The 19221-nt window shown below is 41.9% G+C and overlaps 1 protein-coding gene across 17 annotated transcripts in view; it reads left to right on the top strand.

The window, feature by feature from the left end:
- The window catches only part of FOXP1 (forkhead box P1), a 392835-nt gene that overhangs the window by 144099 nt on the left and 229515 nt on the right, over window positions 1-19221 (top strand). Inside the window, exons 1-2 of one of the 17 annotated variants that reach the window (XM_087743182.1) lie at window positions 14482-14813; window positions 16398-16479. The exons of the other annotated variants lie outside the window; for them this stretch is intronic. The gene's annotated coding sequence lies outside the window, so the exon portion shown is untranslated. Of the gene's footprint in view, window positions 1-14481; window positions 14814-16397; window positions 16480-19221 lie in introns of those variants that run through there. 17 annotated transcript variants of the gene reach the window in all.

The raw sequence follows: 19221 nt of genomic DNA, 5'->3' as shown, positions 1-19221 counted from the left end.
TTAAAACCAAAGCATGGCTTATCCTCGTTAGGTGTGCAATTGTTTTGAACTAATTCAATCAAGATTCGGGAGATTATAGTGAAATAAAGCAAAAAAAAAAAAGAAAAAGATCAATAAAAAGGGTGGAGTAGCTGCTGTGATTAAGAAAAAAGATTACTGTTGATTTATTGATTCAGTCTTCAGCTTGCCATCTCAATCGGGGGGGATTTTTTGTTAATGTTATTCATATTTATACTTTAGTACTATGTGCCAATTAGAGTAGAACGTAATTAAGTCTCCAGGCCTGAAAATATTAGGCCCCACGTAGCACAAAGCCTTTGCATCGTGTGTTACTGGAAAGAGAAACTTAAGTCTGAAAATCTGGTGCAGAGCACAGAAAAAGGCCTGTTCTCTTTTCAATGCAAGAAGCAGTTTTTGTGGTTGCCCTTCCTGGGAACGTCAGAGGAAGATGGTTGCAGAAGCCTGTTGCTAAGCTTTTGAGTTTTGAGGGAAGTCACCCTGACCAAGCCCATCTTCTCCTGCATCTAGTGAGACATGTTCCTTGAGCTCACATTGAAGCCCTCCTTTTCGCTGTAGAAAACTCAGTTTTGTGGCTCTTTCGTCTTCAGGAAGTTTTGTGGTGCTAATGTCTGGGTCTGGGCGCTCAGTTAGCACGACGCCTTGGTGTAGGGTCTTACTCTGCAATGAGCAGCATGAATTATAGGAGCTCTCAAGGTCTTCCCTTCATCGTGAGCTGGGAACGGGATAGTTGAAGACTTATTTTTTTCTATGTAGAGGGAAACATGAGAACTCATTGTTGTGAAGCGGCAGAACTGAGTCACCGAGGGTTTAGTGAAAGAAGAAACACATCTCATCAGTGCAAACCAGAATAAAAAACGTGCTTTCTTCATTACTCATTATACCACAACGAGAATCAAAATCACTCAAAAATTGTTGTAACAGCTATGTGTTGCTTAGATAAAATAGTCTGGAAAGGATAGATTTTGTGGGAATCGCTTCTGATTTATGCAATGCAATATGCAAAGCCAACTTGCTGTGATTTTTTTCCAGTTATGTGCAATTATGTTAGATTTAATCAAAGAACTTTGAATTACTTACACCATTCTATAGCGCTTGCATGGTGCCTCTGGGTGTCACTGAATGAGTTGTGGCCGTTTAAGTGTACTGCTCTTGCAAACAACACAGTGGGAAAATTAATTTAAAAATTCTTTGTGTATCTGGATGCTTAATTTTTAGAGCTGCACTATGTTCTGAGCTGTTTTGCTGTATTTTAAGCATAAATCCTATTTTTTAAAGACAAACGGTAAGCAATTCTATTTTGCTTTTAAAGTGTAAAAAGATTTACTGTATGGTTTACTGAGGGTGGGGGGCTGAGTTTAACCTGTCGTGTCAAACACGGTCCTTCAACTTCCCTTCCCGCTTCCATACGGGTAGCCAATGTGGTTGAGACTTGGTCTTGAAATCGGTGTGGTACAACACATCGCAGCACGTATTACCCTCCTTCGGAAAACATGCTGTGCCGCCCTGCCCACCAGCCTGGGGGACAGAGCCACGTTGCCCTTATGGTCCGCAAGCGATGGAGCCACCGAACCTTGGCTGGTTGGGATCATGGGGACAACTCGATGCGCATGTCGGCTGTCAGCTCTTGAGCCAGCTGAAGCTTTGAGGCCAGGCGTGAGCACACATGAATAGTTTGGTAACCACGTCTTCGTGAACCCCCCACCTCTGCAATGGGCTTTTTTGCCCGTGGAGCTGCACCAAGTGTGTTTTCTCTGTTCAGTCACTCACAAGCTGCACTTCAGTGTTATTAGAGGGAGGGATTTATTAGTTTCTCCTATTTAAGAAGGTTTAATTGGTTCCTGTAATAGTTCACATTTGAAGTATAGGAAAAGCACAAAACGGCTCCTGAAGAAAACGGAGCCAGCTTGAAGGGAGAAGCCCTTCTCTGTACCACGAGAAGCCTTTTTAAAAGCAAAAAAGAAGGACAGAAAAGTCTTGTTGGTTCTCAGTGCCTACCTGAACTTTTTTTTCTTTTTTGCATGAAACGACTACCTTGCAGCAGCTGGAGTTGTGTATGAATTCTCTTGGTGTGAACCTGTGGGTAGGGCAACAAATATAACATGAAAGATCTTGGCCGGTTCTTTCTGCAAAAGGCAGAACCGTGTTGCCTGCGTTGTTTTGTGCTGGGGCCTGTGCTGGCAAGCCGTCCGCCGTGGTGTTGGTGCAATGGCCAAAGCGCTCTTAGCAGGCTGAACATCGAGGGCTTAGGAAGCTTCGCAGCCCCTGAGTAGTCAAACAATAGAAATACGTTTTGTATTATTTTTCAGAAAGACCCTAACTTTGTGCACCATCAATTCAACATGTTTGGACTTCAAATTTAGTTAATCTTACAATGGTTGTGAAAGAAGTGTACTGTATTTAGTAAATCTGTGTCTTAGAAAAGACAATAATTGATATTTAACCGTACAAAATAAATAGCTATATAAAAATGAGCTTCATCCCCCCCAAGAAAAGCAATAGAACCTATAAAATTTATTATTTTTGTTACTCTTGCCTGCTCTCTTGCAGCTGCTGGAAAAGCAGCTTGGTGCACAAATTAAAAAGTAAATAAAAGGGTTTGACGCAAGCATTGCGAGGTATGCGCAACACGTGAGTGGAAAACTGGTCAAATCAGCAAACAAAGCGATGTGCCTTCTTCAGTATCCCAGGCAAACCTGGGAGGGATGGGAAGCAGTAATGATTTTTTTTCTTTTTTAGCGTGAATGTTTTAAAAACATTGCCGACTGTTAGTGTCAACAAAGAAGTACAGAGGAAGAAAAGCAGAAATAAATGCATGTCTGGAAAGGTGCATCAGAATACAGTAATTATATAAGCTTTATTTTTGTTGCCTTTGATGCCAGTGTAAGTACGTGAAAACTAATGCGCTGCAGAGGACAGGTTTGTGGTTGAAATACACTTGATAGATTTTGACAAATTAAACAGTTGTAAAGATGTTTGGAAGTTTTCCAGATCTTTACTGTTATTTATGTCACTGAACTAAAAAATCAGTGGTTAATTTGCAGTTCTTATAATTTTTATGATACTTATGTTGTTGTAAATTTAGCAGCATGCGGCATCAACTCAGCGGGATACATTTTATGTTGTCAGCTACCTTTTGACATCATAATAGATTTCAGTTGCCACAGCTTCAAGGAGGGAGAGAGAGAGAGAATAAAATGTGTGCGCAGCGCGAGCGCCTGGATCAAACCCAGGTAGGAGAGCAGCCAGGCTTGGTTCTTTGGGGACGGTGGGGATGCTCTGGAGTCCTTGTGCACATGGTGATAAATGTGTTTTAAGTGGTAAGGATGGATAAGATGCTGGTAGGACTGGGCCCTGCGGTATAGTTGGCAGGCCTTTGAAGTCTGGGCGGCTGCTTATGGCTGATAACGGTGGCAGTGCTGAGCTCCTCGGGTCTCGTCCCACCACGTGGACCTTCTCCTGACCCTGTGTCCCAACAGCACCTGATGCAGGCTGTGGCTAAAGGGTGGCAGGTTGAGGTTGGGTCTTCCAGCAGTTGTCAAGCTCATGTCTGTCTCAGTGTGTCACCCAGTTTTGGGAGGGCTATCCAGCCCCAAGTTATTTCTGCTAGCGACTTCTTCCACATGTGGTGGTCCATGGTATGTTTCCTGGGTAAACACTAGGTAGAGACAGTCCAAGTAAATCTCCAGTGTGCCGCAGTCGGATGTGGGAGCAGCTTTTGTCCTGTGGGATGGCATTGATCAAAAAGAGAAGGCCCGAAGAGGAGCTTTACAGAGTGCCTCTGATACCTGAATTCATACATTTTGCAAGCTTTTTTATAGAGACTTTTTGTGTAGAGACTCTCTATTTTCTCTCTTTATAGAGACTTTCCTTCTATTGTCTCCTATCCTGGAAGAGAGAGAGACATCTTAAGTTTAGGTGGCTTAAAGAAGAGATGTACTTGTTTCCCTCTTAGGAGGCTTATTTTAGTGGGTTAAAAATGATGTTTTTAATCTGAGGAGTAAGACCTGCCTCAGGAAGGTGTGACACATGAAATGGGCTTTTTATAAAGCGTAGCCGTGCCCTTCCCATCTTCTACTTCTTTCAACATTTGCCCTTTGCCTCCTAAGCCTGAAAATGGAAGAATTTATTAACGGTTGTTTCCTCAGTGTTTGTGGCATTAGCCATGTTTCTCAAGGGCGTTTCACGGGCTCTTTCCACTCTAATAGGATTGTCCATTGAGTTCGGCTCCGGCACATTGGGGATCCGTTCGCACAGATAGCTGATTAAGCTGAACCTTCCTCATCCGTAGGTAATCCCAAAATACGGAAATCGTTAGCGTGAGATTGGTTTTCTAACATTTTGGGGTTTATAATTAAGCGCTTTGTAGTTGTCCTCCCTCTCTACCTCCCTCCTCATCAGAGTCTTTAGCCGTGCTGACTCCAGCTCTCCCGTTCCCTTTTTCTTTAGCTCCCCCCCCCCCCCCCCCGGAGGTAGTTTTATGTCTGACTCTTTCTCTGGGTACCGCTTCAAAGCTGCAAGACTTGGAGTAGATTTTGGGTACAAACAAAATTTGTGAAAAGAGCATCGTGCTTCTGCTTGGCTTTTGCTGGGTCTTTCTCACCCAGATCACAGCGGCTGATACTGGAGTGAGCGTGGACGAAGCTCTGGGGAAAAGGCACATGTTTACTCTTGACTTATTTTTACCAACCCCATCTTTTGGCAAAGGAGAGATTGGAGATGGGACAACTGAGGGGACTCCATTTGCAAATGAGGTGATTAGGTGTTGGTGTGAGCACCAAGGAGCTGAGCAGGAGCACGGTGTTTGCTTGGGCAGCCACAGCCCCGCGCAGATGCCTGCACCGCGTTCCTTCGGTGCTCTTCAGGTGGAAGATGCTGCTCTTGTGTGTTGGAAGAAGACGACCAAATTTCCATTTTGCTTCGCAGCAGCAGACTAGTATGTTAGTCTGTGTTCGCTGGCTAGACTTATTCTGGCTAATGTTTGCCAGATTCTTCTATTACATATTAAAATAAGATCTTTTGAGTGGGTTTTATTTTTTTGTGCATGTTTCAAAAAACTAGGCCAGCCCTAACAAGCACATTTTTGTGTTTTTGTTTTTGCATTTTGTCATTTTACATATTGAAAAATGGAATGCAAAAAAAAAAAAACTGCTAACATAAAAAAGAAATAAAGCTTTGCATTATTCTGCATAAGTGTTAAAATCTGACTGATAGTTTGTATATACAGACTTTTTTTTTTCTATGGTGTTTCCTTTCCCCACCCAAAGATCACAGATGCTATGATAAAAATTAATGCCCTTTTAGTAAATGCTTTTCTTTTCAGAACTTGGCCTAAAGAGGGTCACACAGTGCTTTTGTTACTAATAAATGTGGCAAGATTTAGGTACAAATAATAGGCAGACATTAATTTGCTGGGGCAGGAACTTCTAAAAGAAAATGCAGAGCACTTCTCCCTCCTTAAATCCAGCTATTTCAATATCATAAAGTTTTTATTTTAACCATCAGGAGAGCAGCCCTGTTTGAAGAATTCATCTTTAAAAAATGTCTTTGTAAATTGAGATTTTAGGACTACCTATTTGGAGGACGTTCCGTATGATAAATGACCCTTATAAGACAAAAAAAAAAAGTAATTTTGCATGTCTGCTTCCTAGGATGTGTGATAATAATAAATGAACATTTTATATATCATTATATATATATCATGGCAGAACAAAAAATCAGAAGATATATTATTCATTATTCCTGTTACTTTATATTTAAAAGGCAAAGGTTTTTGCTTCTTTGCCAAAACAACGGCTACAGAATATATTTGTAATAATCCCCGCAAATATGAAAGGTGGACAGATCTTCCTGGTTGTTAGCACTAGAGAATAGAGATGCCTTTAATTGTATTCATTTGAACATTAATACATTAATGTTGAGATTTAAGTACTGTTACTATTAAAAATTAAACTGGAGGAGCAGTGTGCAGATCATATGCTTTAGTGTAAGTTGTCAGGTGCAGTGTTTGCATATTTAGCCTGCCATTCCAACACTAAAATGGATGTTTGAGAGCGGATTTGGCTTTCCGATGGACACTTCTTTACACCACCACCCCTGGTTTAATTTCTGGCAATAGTATTTCTTTTCATGGATGCAGGTGCACGACTGGAGCAAAAGTTGCACTGATTAAAATCAGAGGAGGCTAAGGAGTAACTTGTTTGCTGTCCTGAAGTCCTCTTGTTCTTCCCCCCGTCCTCCCCCCGTGCCGTGTCCGCGGCTATTTTGCAATATGCAACCCGCTCCGAGCACTGCCTGCGGAACTGGAGTAGCTCTGGCGTGTAGATTTCCCAGTGGGAGAACTTGTGTGGATGGTAATTTTAATGAGACCTGATTTAAGCAGTAGAATAGATCCATAAAACTAATACAAGCCGACTTTCAAGAGCTCTACTATTTGTCAGGGCAGTGAATTTTAGAGGTGCATCCATTGGCTGGGTAAAGAATATTATAGTCTCAAAAACTTAACCTGTATTAATTCAGATTGTTTCTATGCAAAGTACTATTGAGAACTTCTCGAATCCAGGGCAGGCCAAATATAGACTTATTTATTTTTGAGGCTCAACTTTCATCCAAAAATCATGCTGGAACCACAGGACCTGAAAGCTGTGCTCTATATGAATGAATGCAAAGTCTGTATGAGTGCACGCAGCTGTGCCTCTAAGCTGTGACAAACCCTTAGCTTTGCTTTTTTTCCCCTTCATTTAAGGCCACCGCTTGGTCCATAGGTATTTCAACCTCTCCCGCGTTGTCACACCTAGTTACGTATGGCAGCAACACGGTTTTCTTCTGTCCTGGGATACAGGCGTTACACCCATCCCAGACCCTGAATCCCACTTCAAGTAATACACTTGGTCTGTGGCTTTTATTTTTTATCCTGGTGCTCAGGAGCATCTCTTGCTGTTGTTGGAAATTGTGTAGTTCTGCTTGGCCTTATTAAACTGTTTTCTTTCCCTCTCTCTCCTCCCCAGCCCCTTCCCTCTGTCCTGTGGTTTTTTTTTTCTTTTTTTCTCTTTTTTTCTCCCCCAAGTAGCTTTTTTTCACCACAGCTATCTCAAATGGCAGTGAGAAAGAGAGCAGGTGGGGGAAACTCGGGGCAGGAGCTCAAAGAGGGAATGGGAAGAACTGGAGCATGGTGATGGAGGCTGGGGAGACCCAGAAAGCAGCAGAGAAGAGAGCAGAAGAGCATCTCGGGTGGGGGGAAAGGGGGAAAAGTTTGGAGGGAGGGATGGAAGCTGAGGGCAAGGAGAGGGAGGCCAGGGATGCAGCGTGCAGGCTGAGCGGAGGGATGCTCTGTGCCGCGGGAGGGGGACCCTGGCTCTCCCACCCCCTCCCGGGGCCCGGGCGACCCACCGACGGCACAAATGCAGGCGAAAGGAGGTGGCTTCTGCCAGAGCCAGCGGTAGCAGTGACGTGCATTCAAACGGGGGAAAAGTTTATTTGCTTTTTCTCGCAGGATATGCTAAGTGATTTTGCAGTTTGAGTGGAGCGGCATTATTGCACTTAGCTCTGCATTTATTAAATAAATTTGTTCTCCAACTCAAGTGTTAAGTGTGTATTATGAAACCTCAGAGCCAATCTTAGTGGTTGCAGTGTGCAAATATTTTTAAAATTATGTAATTAAACAGTGGACATTGCAGCCCAAGCCCTGAAGTGATTTATTAATTGAATGGTTTGATTAAATTTAATGTTATTTTAGTTTATACAGAAAGGGTTGGTATCTGTTTCCCAGATAGGGACATCTTGTGGGGCTGCCAGTGATGGTTCAGAGGTCCTTAGGAGGAATCTTTAGCACCCAATTAAATATTAACCACGAAGATGTGACTCGTTCTTTCTCTGTCCCTGAAACTATGTTTTGACATCTAAGGCTGGTGATAAAAATTTGCTCGGCAGAATCACTTGCAATGCACTCTATTTATCACTAGATTATTTCTAAATTAATCACACTAAAAATCTTTCCGTTGTAATTGTGCTGGGGCTCAGTGCTGTATGAAGTGTGTAAATAAAAAATGCCCTTTTAATTTCACGTTAACTGTATCTAGCCGCTGTTGCAGCCAAATTGTATCTGTTTCGGTAGAATGTCATTTTAAAGGTATTGTGGTTACTGAGCGGCAGCTGTGATTGAAAAGTATGTAAACTAATCTTTAGTTGCTCGTGTCATTTTTATATTCTTATGTCAGAACACAAGAAGGCTGCTTTAAATTTGTCTTTCACTGTGTATTAATTTTCAAGTCTAATTTTTCTTGGGTTAAAGCATATACTGCATTCTCTACTACACATTACCATTCAGTGCCAAAGTAAATGGCTACTTGTGAAAAAGTACAAAATTAGTTCCTGCTTGATTACTGTAAAATACATATTTATTTTCATACGGAGAGTTTTTATTACCAGTGTGTAAAGTACAATTATCCTACGTGGTATCAGTGACTTAAAAGACGAAGTAATCGAGCACCAGGTATTTATTACTGTGAAGAGCAATAAGTTTTAGGGCTGTGCATTGCTTTCCCAAAAACAAGAAGGAAGGTGCAAGGCGGGGTTTTTTGGTGTTTTTTTTTTCCTTCTAGGCTTGCACGTTGCGTTGTTCCTGCTCTTGTAAATGCAGACCGTTTAAAATTAAATCCTCAGTTAATATGTCTGCATAAGAACTTCTTTGTCTCTTGATGCCCAACCATTGAAAATTAAATGTGGTTGCGGATAAGTATTTATTCATACCATACCTCACACCTGATCTTGTGTCAGTATGACATCATCTTTGCCACAAAGATTTCTAGTGGTTTAAAAATGTTCCGTTGTGAAATAAGTGGGAGAGGTAGAAAAGGGGCAAGGAAGGCAACAAAAATAAACTACTAGTGGGATTTGATGTTTTGCCAATTAAAAAAAACCAAAACCCCAACATATTCTGAGGTCCACATGCTGCCTTTGATCCATACACAGGACTTCCATTTGTGCCAGTGGCTGTTCAGTCTGTGGAGGGAAGGCTGTATATGACTTAATTTGTATGTTGTGGGAAGTACATTTTCCTAGCATGTGGTCTAGCTTACTTGAAGAATCTGAAATGCATTATAAATGTAAATGCTGTGTTTAAGTAAAACTTCATTATGTTTTGGTGGTTTCCAAAAATGCACAGGATTTGACCTTAAAGTGTTATTTCAAGGTGTTATGATGTATGAGCTAGACTTTGTAGTCTTCTAAATTAAATCTTTGAACATGTTATTATTGTATTTTGGCATCGGCGAGATGTAGTTCTCAGCTATTTTCTGTCACAGCCTTCATTTTTCTAACAAGAGTAACAAGACAGGGCCAGATTCTTCTGTAAGAGGCGTGCGCGGGATGGGGATTACCCTGCGTTACCCGTGGTGTAACCGGGGACGGGTCTGCCATTCGCATCCAGGTCCAAGGTCACGACTCCTTGTCCGTGGCTCGCCATCGCGATGGAGCTGGTGCTCCCGCAGAAATGCCGGCGCAGCCGCCACCCACCACTGCTCCCCTTGACCGCTGCAGAGCCCCACGTAGGATGTGGTGAAGGGTTTAGCATTTGGATCCAAAATCTGGTTCGTATATAAAAGGGGTTGTGTTTCTGTTTGGAAAATATGAGCCCCTTTTACGTAGCCCAGGTGTGGATTAGCTCTCTAAACCATTTGCCCATTCCTGTGTTTGTGGGAGACTGTTTTCAATTCTTACAAAGAGGCCGTACAAGTCAAGCCGTAGAAATGGCAGAAGCAATCCAAAAATGGATTTAAAAAAAAAAAAAAATTAACAAAGTGTTTGTGATCTCAGGTTGATAGTCTGGATGCGGGATCAGACATAACCATTATACATATGCTTATTTCCAAAGAAAATAGTTGCAAAACATTTCCACCTATGCCATGAGTGCTCAGGGCTTGTATTTCACCTTCCCCTACGTAACAACCATATGTTCAGGCTACAGGAGGACAAGACGCGCTGCCGGCCGTGGGGCACCATCCACGCCATGGCGTGCGTCCTGCCAGGCAGCTGTCGGGCACGGGGAGGGTGCAGCCGGCCAGACGCGGCCATGGGGAGAGGCAGGGTTTGGGCCAGGGTATGTTGTTGCAGAAAAGTCGATTAAGAATAAGAGCTCTGAGTCAGCTCCCGGGGCCATAGCTGTCAGTCGCCAAAGCGCCGGAGAGAGACCGTCTTTGAAGTGTTGTTTTTGGTACCGGTTTCACGTCGCATGCTCGCGGTATGAATCACGATGGTTACGCGGGTGATTTTCCCTCAAGAACGAAGCCAACCCCAAACAATCGTGGGGCCGCCCTTTTGGTCATTTCACATGGCTGTCTGTCTGTCTGTCTGTCCCGGGGTGGTCTCCCACCATGGGCTTAGGGTGGGAAGGGAGAGCGTTTGTGTGGCCACCGCATGTTGGAGGCTCGTCCTCCATCCCCATCCAGGAGGAGTTCTCCTCCTCCTTCACAAGCAGGCTGGCTCCTGGATGGGGGGTAGCCTGAAATAATTGGTGCAAATATTGGAAATCCTAGATGGAAAAGACACGAAGGATATCCTACTTCCCTTCCGTAATTCCTTCCCTGCATTCCAAGTAGGGCAATGCTTAGAAACACATCCAAGCTTGAGTTCAAAACGGATCGCTTACCCATGTTTCTTGAACAGCTAATTTTGCTGGCACGTTATTATTCACCCTCTGCTATTTTCACACTGTGACACAAAACTAGAGAGAAGAAGAGATTGAAATTTTGACCGGTACGTTATCCTGATACCTGAGACGCCGTGTCGATATGAGAGTGTCTTTACCACAAGGACTTTCTTGGTGGTTTTAGAGATCCCAGTGTGAATAAGTAGCAAAAGCAGAACTAATAGCTCAAGAGGCAAAAATATTTTTTGCTTAAAGAAATTGATTAACATGCAAATATGTACTGTATGCATATTAAATATCATTTCAAAATGTGATGGGCAGGAAGCATAAGTGATGCCATTTGGTTTTGTGGCATCAGTGTGGGTTGATTAAGGGGGTGGGGATAAATTTTGGGGATTATTGATATAGCATGAGTAGAGCCAGATGGTTGTATTACACATCTTTTGTGTTCTTGTTTGCTTCTTAAAGCAGTTGCAGAATTTTGCCCTGGGCAAAATTTACTCTTTGCTCGTATGTTCCCCTGTGAATTTACTTTTGACAAAGTACTTCACAAAGAGAGGAAACGCTGTGCTTTGTGCCCGCAAACTCATCTCCTCCCTTCGCGTTTGTGAAGCCAACAGCCCTCTACTTATGAAATATTTTGTAACTTGTGAAATAAACTAGCAGTAGGCGCAAGTTCAGTGCGTGTGTTGTGTATTGCTGCCCCTCGGTATGCGATATTGATTTACAGAGCGGGTCGTTTTTTAAATTTTCCTTGCAGTGTTTTGGAGAAGAAACTGTGGAAATGGCAACCAGTTCGTTTTAATGCGCTACTTATGTAGTATTCTTCCATTAAAGAAATGTTGTCTTAAAGATTAATGAGCTAATTTTTCCACTACTTTTTTTTTTAAGTTTTGAGATTGTGGTATACCTGATTCATGTGATCAAAAACACGTACTCTGTGGTATTCAGGTTGAGTGGGAGAAGGTTGTGCTAGGTAGGTGGTTCTTCGCTGGGTGTTTGTGACATTTGTTGGAACTGCTTATCACCGGAACCACCAAAATTTACATGTATTTGTTATTTCCCTTTGAAAGCAAATTTTTATTTCCCATAAAAAGATGAGTTTTTGTAAAGGCTTTGTAAGAAAGAATTTGTCTTATTTGTGCCTCGCACCGGTTTTCATGGGTGTAACTCTATTGACTCAGCTGAGGTTACTCCTAATTTACATTGCTGTAGGCCCCTGGATGACGAGGTCTTTCTATGTCTAGCAATTATAGTGGAAACAGTCGTGCTTGTAAATATGTTTTGTCCTCTGCCTTTGTCCCCGTGTGAAACGGCGTGCTTGCAGAAGGCGAGGGGGCTCGCCTCGCTCGCGGCGGCAGGACTTTTATTGGGGACCGATTCATGCAGCGGCTGCCTCGGTGGCTCCACGCCTGCGTCCCCTCTCCAGACAAAGCCGACCCCCATGTTTTGCCCAGGCTGCCAGCAGCAGCTTCGGGCCCTTTTTTCGGAACCGGTACTTGATGCAAAAATGGCTCTGACCCTACTGAAATCTCTGACTAGTTTAGTCGCAAGTCTGAGGCTGGAGCAACTTACTCCTCATAATGATGCCATTGTGCTCATCCTATCTGATCAGTTCTTGAAATGTTTTAGTAAGTCTATCTTACAACATTATAAGAAGATAATCAGCTGCCTTAGAAGGTCCCCATCTGGAGTATAGAGTTCTTTTACTGAAAGATGTTTTGCCTTTCCGAGATAGCTCTCGCATTTCATCATCTGTTGTGCAGAGATGAAGTGCATATGAAAAGTCAGTGACTCTGAATCCATCTGTTGTTATTATTTTCCACTGATAATTGGCTTGAACAATGAAATGTCTGTGTCTGTAGCCTTTGAAACTGTACACCCTGTTTATTTTCTGGAGGTCTCGCTCCACTCTCATACACCACCCCCCCTTTATTTTTTGTTTGTTTTTTTTTTTTTTTTGTTTCATTTTTCTCTCAGGCTCATAACTAGTGGAGCTTGCATGAAGATGACATCTTTGACTCTGTGCATCACTATGTGTCACTCAGCATCTAAAGCTTGCCTGCCAGTTTTTGTCAGGGTCCTATGTCTGTTCTGTGTGAGGATAGAGTAGGCTTACAGCAGGAAGGCTGGTGGCAGATCCAGAGTTCATAGATATCTTACCTGAAATGTAGTATTTATTTCACTTTCTCTATTAAAATATTAATTTAGAGCCCAGTATCTAATACCTATGGAATTAGATACTACCTGTAATTGTATAATATATTCAGTTGCATCCAGTTTTGCACGATGCAGGGTATTAATATTGGATTCCACTAACAGCAGTTCCATTAGCTTGCTCAACCAGTATGAGATATATATGAGCAGGGAGGCATAACTACCAGCCAGAACTGCCAAAACAGTCATTAGAAGCTCCATTGGGATGGACAAAGGCTTTTACACAGTGATATACTGATTAAATTTTGTTCTATGGTTTATTTGCATCAAGGTTAGATCACTATCATCTGTGTGAGCCGTATTATCTGACACCTTATTTTGGAAGGTCATTTCAATGCAAAAATAGTGAATGATACAGGGGCTCTAAAATTTCTTGCAGGATTCTTTTGTGGAGGATTTTTATTCTGTTAGGCTGGACTAGCTCACGTTAGCAATTTTGCCGTGCTTTAACATGGTGAGTTTATCCGAGGAGAAGTAAAAACTCCCCTCCATACTGTACGGGTGCTCGGTGGAACTGAACACGCTTGATCCGCATAAACACTGTGAATTACATCCAGTATCCTTTGAAATAATCTGTGGCATGTGCTGGAGAACCAGTAAATGTGTGTTGCATCTTTTAAAGCCCAAATCTTCCTGTGCCTGCCTGCGTGTAAGTGCTCTTTCAGAATGAAATTTCGGTGCCGGACGCAGTTGTGTCGTCCACATTACCCTGTAGTCTGGAGCACAGGAGAGTAAGGCAGAGGAGTATAATCTTGTTTGTGTTTCAATGGCAATCATTTAATACTGCAAGTTATTAAAAAATAATTAAATTACCAAAACCAACATGTAGCTAGGACTCACAATAAGAGGTCAATGTGATTTGACTCCTTAAGTTAGGAAGGGACACTGGTGAATTCCAATTGCTTTAAAATTGTGCTGCTTCATTCTATTTCTGGTATGGGAGGATAAACGAGACTGAAAAATAATTTATTTCTGTAGAAGCAAGAGTAAATCACAGTATATAATTATGTATATTCAATTATAATAATAAATGCTTAGAGGTGCTTGGTGGTTATCACAGTCTTTAATTCAGTTGTTTTTTGAAGTAAATATAGTTTGGAGGGGTTGTTTTATGAGAGTAATATTTTGAAAATAATGTTTTTAAGGGAAACTTCAGAAATGTCTTCCTTTTCCCCAAATAAACTAGTAAATAGGTGTGCATTACGTAGTGATTCAGAACAGCTACAAGAGGTCTGCATGTGGAATGTCTTTTATATAGTAAACAAAACAGGGACAGTACAAGCAAATTCAGATTTAATCTGTCAACTCAACCAGAAGTCTCTGTATTAATTTTAAATCCTCGTCAAGAAAAGACCAGGCCAGGAATGTATTTGGTTTCAGTACAGTTAATGAAAATGAATTTTACAGGTGGTGTTTGGTTGTGTTTCTTCTGCTCTGGCGAGATGGGTGGCTGAGCCAAAGCGGGCATAGTAGACGATTCAGCTCTTTGCCAGAGCAATGCTTAGATTAGAAATGAACGTTTGGCATTGAGTTGTTGGTGCTGTTGTTATTTACTATTATACGAGCAAAGCATTTAGCGCTATGATTTGATTTGATTTTGTAGCTCCTATCCCCTTAAACAAGCTGTGTAGCTTGTCAGAGATCAGGACAGGTAGAATGCACAGCAGGCGTCTGATTTGAGCCAGTTACTCATTTGCTGAGTGTTTGTGTTTATGCAAAGGGGCCTCTTCCTGCATATTTAATCTAGAGTAAGGCAGTGGCTTTTGTTGTGTTTAGACCACATACCTTCAGTCCTTCCTTACACTGCAGCCAGTGTTGAAGCACAGAAAGGCTGGATAGTCAAAAGTGCTTTAGTGTTTTCAAACTCTCAACTTTTCTGCAGTTGGTTGGGAATTACTGTACAGCTCTCGGCCTTTTTCTTCCTCATTAATGGGTAAGTTTGCACTCCGGTAGAATAAGGTACTTTTGTTTCTGTTCCATTTTATAAATGCACAAAATGTTTGTTTGTTTTTAATTGTCCAAACCTCTTTAAGCAAACCTGGTCTGCTGAGGGAGTTTGATGCAGGGAATTAGATCAAGAATACAGGTGTTTCTGGAATATACTTCCGAATAAAGTACTGCATGCTGTATTGCAATAGGCAGGTATTTGCGGGGGGGGGGGGGGTGTAGAATGAGTTCGGTGTTGTTATTCTTTGTACTAACAAATCCTGTTTTGTAACTATCCTGAAGATAAGGCTTCCATTGTTAGCTAAAAGCTTTCAAACAGTGTGCAATGCAGAACTGCCAAAGCAGCAGGAAAAAAAAAAAAAAAAAAAGGAGGGGGGGACACCCCCCACCCCACCCCTCTGGTCTTTATTGTTTCCTTAGCAAGGGTCCTCACTAGAATGTCTGCGCTGTAATAGGAAGGTTTTTCTTATGTGGAAATTGAATCGTCTCTTCATTGATATTAATAGCACACTAGAGATGTTAGCCATGATGCAGAGTACCAGAACTGTAGAGTAGGAAACCTGATATTGCAGGGGGAAAAAATGACAGTCCTATTGCTCCTCAGCGTGGGAGACATCCCTCCCTGAGAGCAGAGTTTGCATAATGGCATCCTGGCTTAACTATTTACTTATAGGTATTTTAATCTCGGGCTCTTTCTTTTAGTATAGGTGTAATTACTGTGGCTTGCTCTTGCACTTATTAACTGTGCAGCTCGGTTTCTGATTCAGTCTGGACAAATTAGTTTTAAAAATGACTTTCGAGAAAATCGGTGCGGTGTGCCTGCACAATGTATATACTGTATATGTAATGTAAGCTGTAGTAGGAGAACCTCAGAGTCCAACGAGAGGGAATTGGTATCAAAAATTAAAGAAAAGATGACAAAGGGCACATCTTCAAAGCAGACGGTTGTAGTACAGACAGCATTTGGAGAAATGTGGAAAATGTGCAGCGAGGCCAGAAGTAGTAGTTTTGGTTACCAATTAACTATTTCCTTCGTTTGAGTAACTCCTCTCAAACAGAAGAGTGTGCTGTTCCACCACATGTTGGAAAGTGTGAGAATCTGAATAAAATTTCATCAACCTTATTAAAATATGTAGGGACTTTGGTCTTCTTGGGTACAAATCAGCCTACAGACGCAGAGGCATTTATTAACAATAAGACTGCTGAGGGTTTTTAATAACAAAATTACAAATACCATATCTAATTGTAAGTGTATTACTTTTATGCACCAGTTAAAAAAAAAAAAAAAACTTTTTCTGAGGAAAAGTACCTCAGTCAAAGCACCTTGTGTGATTAGTGCTATTGTATTCTTAAATTTTGATTGATAGAGATAATAGTTTTCACTTAAAAATACAGACAGGTACTTTAACTTTCCATGACAATAGCTATTTGCATTTCTTTTATCTTTTTGTTTAACATTTGTGGGGGTTGGGACGGATTTGATTATTAACTCTTATTGCACACCGAGGTAAATGCTAAAACAAAGCTTTTGTTAAAGCTTCAAAGGTAAAACAGCAAATATTGTTTTTAGGCTTCAATATTTAAAGGCTGTTAAAGGATACCTCGAAAATATTTTCACATGACCATGACCAGGAGTATCACTTGCTCGTCAGGTAAGGGAGAGGAGTGCGGGCCGCCGGTGAGGGGCGGCGGCGGGGGCCGAGGGCGGGAAGGCGGCGGGGCGGGGGAGCTGCCAGGGCCGCCCTGACTCGAGGTGAAGGAGCCGGAGCAGCCGACGGGTCACGGCGGGGGGCGGTGGAAATTGGCGTTCGCCAGCCGTGGGAGAACCGCCAGCCTTTCCCGAGGACCTCGCTGTGCCAGGCAGACCCACGCGAGTGGCGTAGGAGTCCTGGAAAGTAACGGGTCTGGTGGTTTTGGCTTCGCGGAGATGCCAGCGAGCGGTCCCGTGAGCCCTACACCTACAGCGGTGGCTCCGCGGAGCTCGGGGAAGGGATATTCCCTCTCATTACTTTAATTAGGTGAGGTCAAGTTTCAAAATGAGAGTGGTAACACAGACATAAAATGGTTAAGGCTGGCATTGAGGCACGGAGAGCTATTTTAAGAAACGGGAAGATCTGGCGAGTATAAAACAGGCGGCAGCGTTTGATCTCCTGGCTCTCAGCGTCAGTGAGATGGCCTCTCATCATTTGATTGGGCATTTGACAGGTTTGATACTGGCTGGGTACGTGTTATGGTCTTTACCTCTGATGAATTCAGTGAGGGCCAGCTCTGTTATGCAAAGTAATTCGTGTGAGGCAAATAACCGATCCATCATTAAAAGATGCAAGACTTACCGTCGCAGTTCAAATTCTGTATTGGAAGCGAGCTGTTCTTAACTTGTCTATTAACTGTACCCATATTTCCTATAAGAGCTATTAAAAAGCGGGGGAGGAATGGATTGTGATTAGTTTCGTAGCATTGGCTTACATCGAGTAATTCTTTTCCAAGGTTACGGTGGACTTGAAAGGTAATATTATTTTGAAAGAGAAAATGTGCTGTGCATAGCTTGTCCTCGTCCTGTTATTTATTTTTATTTTATTTTATTTCTGTTTAGAATAAATAATAAGCACCAGCCAGAGATTCTGAACAGCCTGCTAATGACTGAAAATGAAAATACAGTATGATTTTCTCCCTCCTTCCACTAAGAAGCAGCAAGGTAGCGAGCATTAATATCCCTGTGTTTTGGCCTGTACCAAATCCATTTCCCCCTTTTCAAAGCAAGGTGGAAGAAGTGCACTTAGTCTCTCGCAGTTTTACTGTTCACCTGCATTTCACTTTCTGAGGAGGTGATAATGACTCCTGGTATAGAAAATCTCCTGTACCGTGCCTCCTGAGATTTCATATATGCTGCACAAGAAAAAGTAGCCACCTTGACAACGGTCAGAAAAAATATTTGTCCCTCAGATTATTTAAAATAGTTTAATATATTTTTTTTTTTTAGGTTGCTGGATACCTCTTTAAAAAAAAAAAAAATAGGTGCAACACAACTGAAGAGATGACTACTGACCACCCTGAAAGCAATTCTACATATAATTTGGGTGTGTTAGTAACTCAACTGAGTGCACTGGGTGCGAAAAGTAACCTGCATGCGGGATTGGGCCCACAAGCATGCCTGGTACCAGATGTTGCCCTTCACGATTAGCGTGCATCCTCTGTTTTCAGGATTAGTAAAATGCCAAGTGAAAAACATGGTTTTGTTTTGCCCCCCCCCCCCCCCCCCCCGTACAGTTGACAAAATCATTGACTGCATCTATTCCTACACAGGACAAGAAAATAATAATTATGAAAATAGTAGGAGATATTTCATATTTCAGCCTGTGTGCCATTGAATGTGACTCAGGGAGTTTTGAAGGGAAAGAAACAGCTGTATTAGATGGTTACGGTTCACTTTATTGAGAAGACGTTATTGCATGGAACTGCGTATTTTGATGATCAGGTTTTGATATTTTAAAGCTTTCAGGAAGCCTTGTAAATATTTTGATCAGATGCATTAAATATATTTCAGCTGGTCTTATATAAGAGAAAATGAATCTAAATCAAGTTTTAGAAACAGTTTTTTGTTGTGCTATTATGTGTGTTTTCTTTTTTTTTCTTTTTTTTTTTTTTTTTTTTTTTTAATGAAAGGTGTGCTTTCTAGGTAGTGAAGGGAGATTCCCTTGCTACTTTAGGTTTCCAATAATGAATTGTAGGCTTTTCAAGGCTGGGACACTGGCAAAAAAAAAAAAGGACATGCATAATTCTAAGCAGGGGAGCAGCTCAACTGGTGTGCTACTTTCCTGTGTAAAATTACTCACAGCCAGTTTGTGTGGGATCAAGGTCTTTCTTAATCTATTTTTGGCTATACCCAATGCTGTTCTTATTTAGATATTAATACAAACGACGCTGTTTTAAGTAGAACTTCATTCTGCAATGCTCTCTATTTCTGCATATTCTTTATATTATTAGTTAAATTTGGCTTTGCAGTAATCACTTGGAGTTAGGACTCCATCCTGCAGCCTTCCAGAAATGACCTCCCTGCCCTGAAGGAGGAGAGCACTAAATCGAATAAGCGTTGTGGGATCAAGAGAGTTACAAGGCCCGACCCGACAGCAGGTATAATGGCAAAGCATCTGATCTTTTTGCCTTCTCCCTTGGTGCCAGGTAAATAGGTAGGACCTGATCTGGAGCAACAGGGGGGCTTTCTGTTAAAGTCAACTGAAAGGGTTATGGCACTGGCTCATCTCTTTAGGCTTCTTACTAGTTGTCGTTCCAAAATCCTGCTGAAAACAGATATTTTAAAAAGTGACTTTGTATTCAAGGATTTAAAAATGTATTAGAAAAGCGTTTACCCACCTCGCTGATAGGTAAACTGAGGC

The sequence above is a fragment of the Nipponia nippon genome, unplaced genomic scaffold, assembly GCF_047370975.1.
Source record: "Nipponia nippon isolate SJK-2023a ecotype South Korea unplaced genomic scaffold, ASM4737097v1 scaffold_9, whole genome shotgun sequence".
NCBI classification, from domain to species: Eukaryota; Metazoa; Chordata; class Aves; order Pelecaniformes; family Threskiornithidae; genus Nipponia; species Nipponia nippon.
The sequence above is the reverse complement of the archived record's forward strand: the minus strand, read 5'-3'. Positions and strand labels throughout refer to the sequence as shown.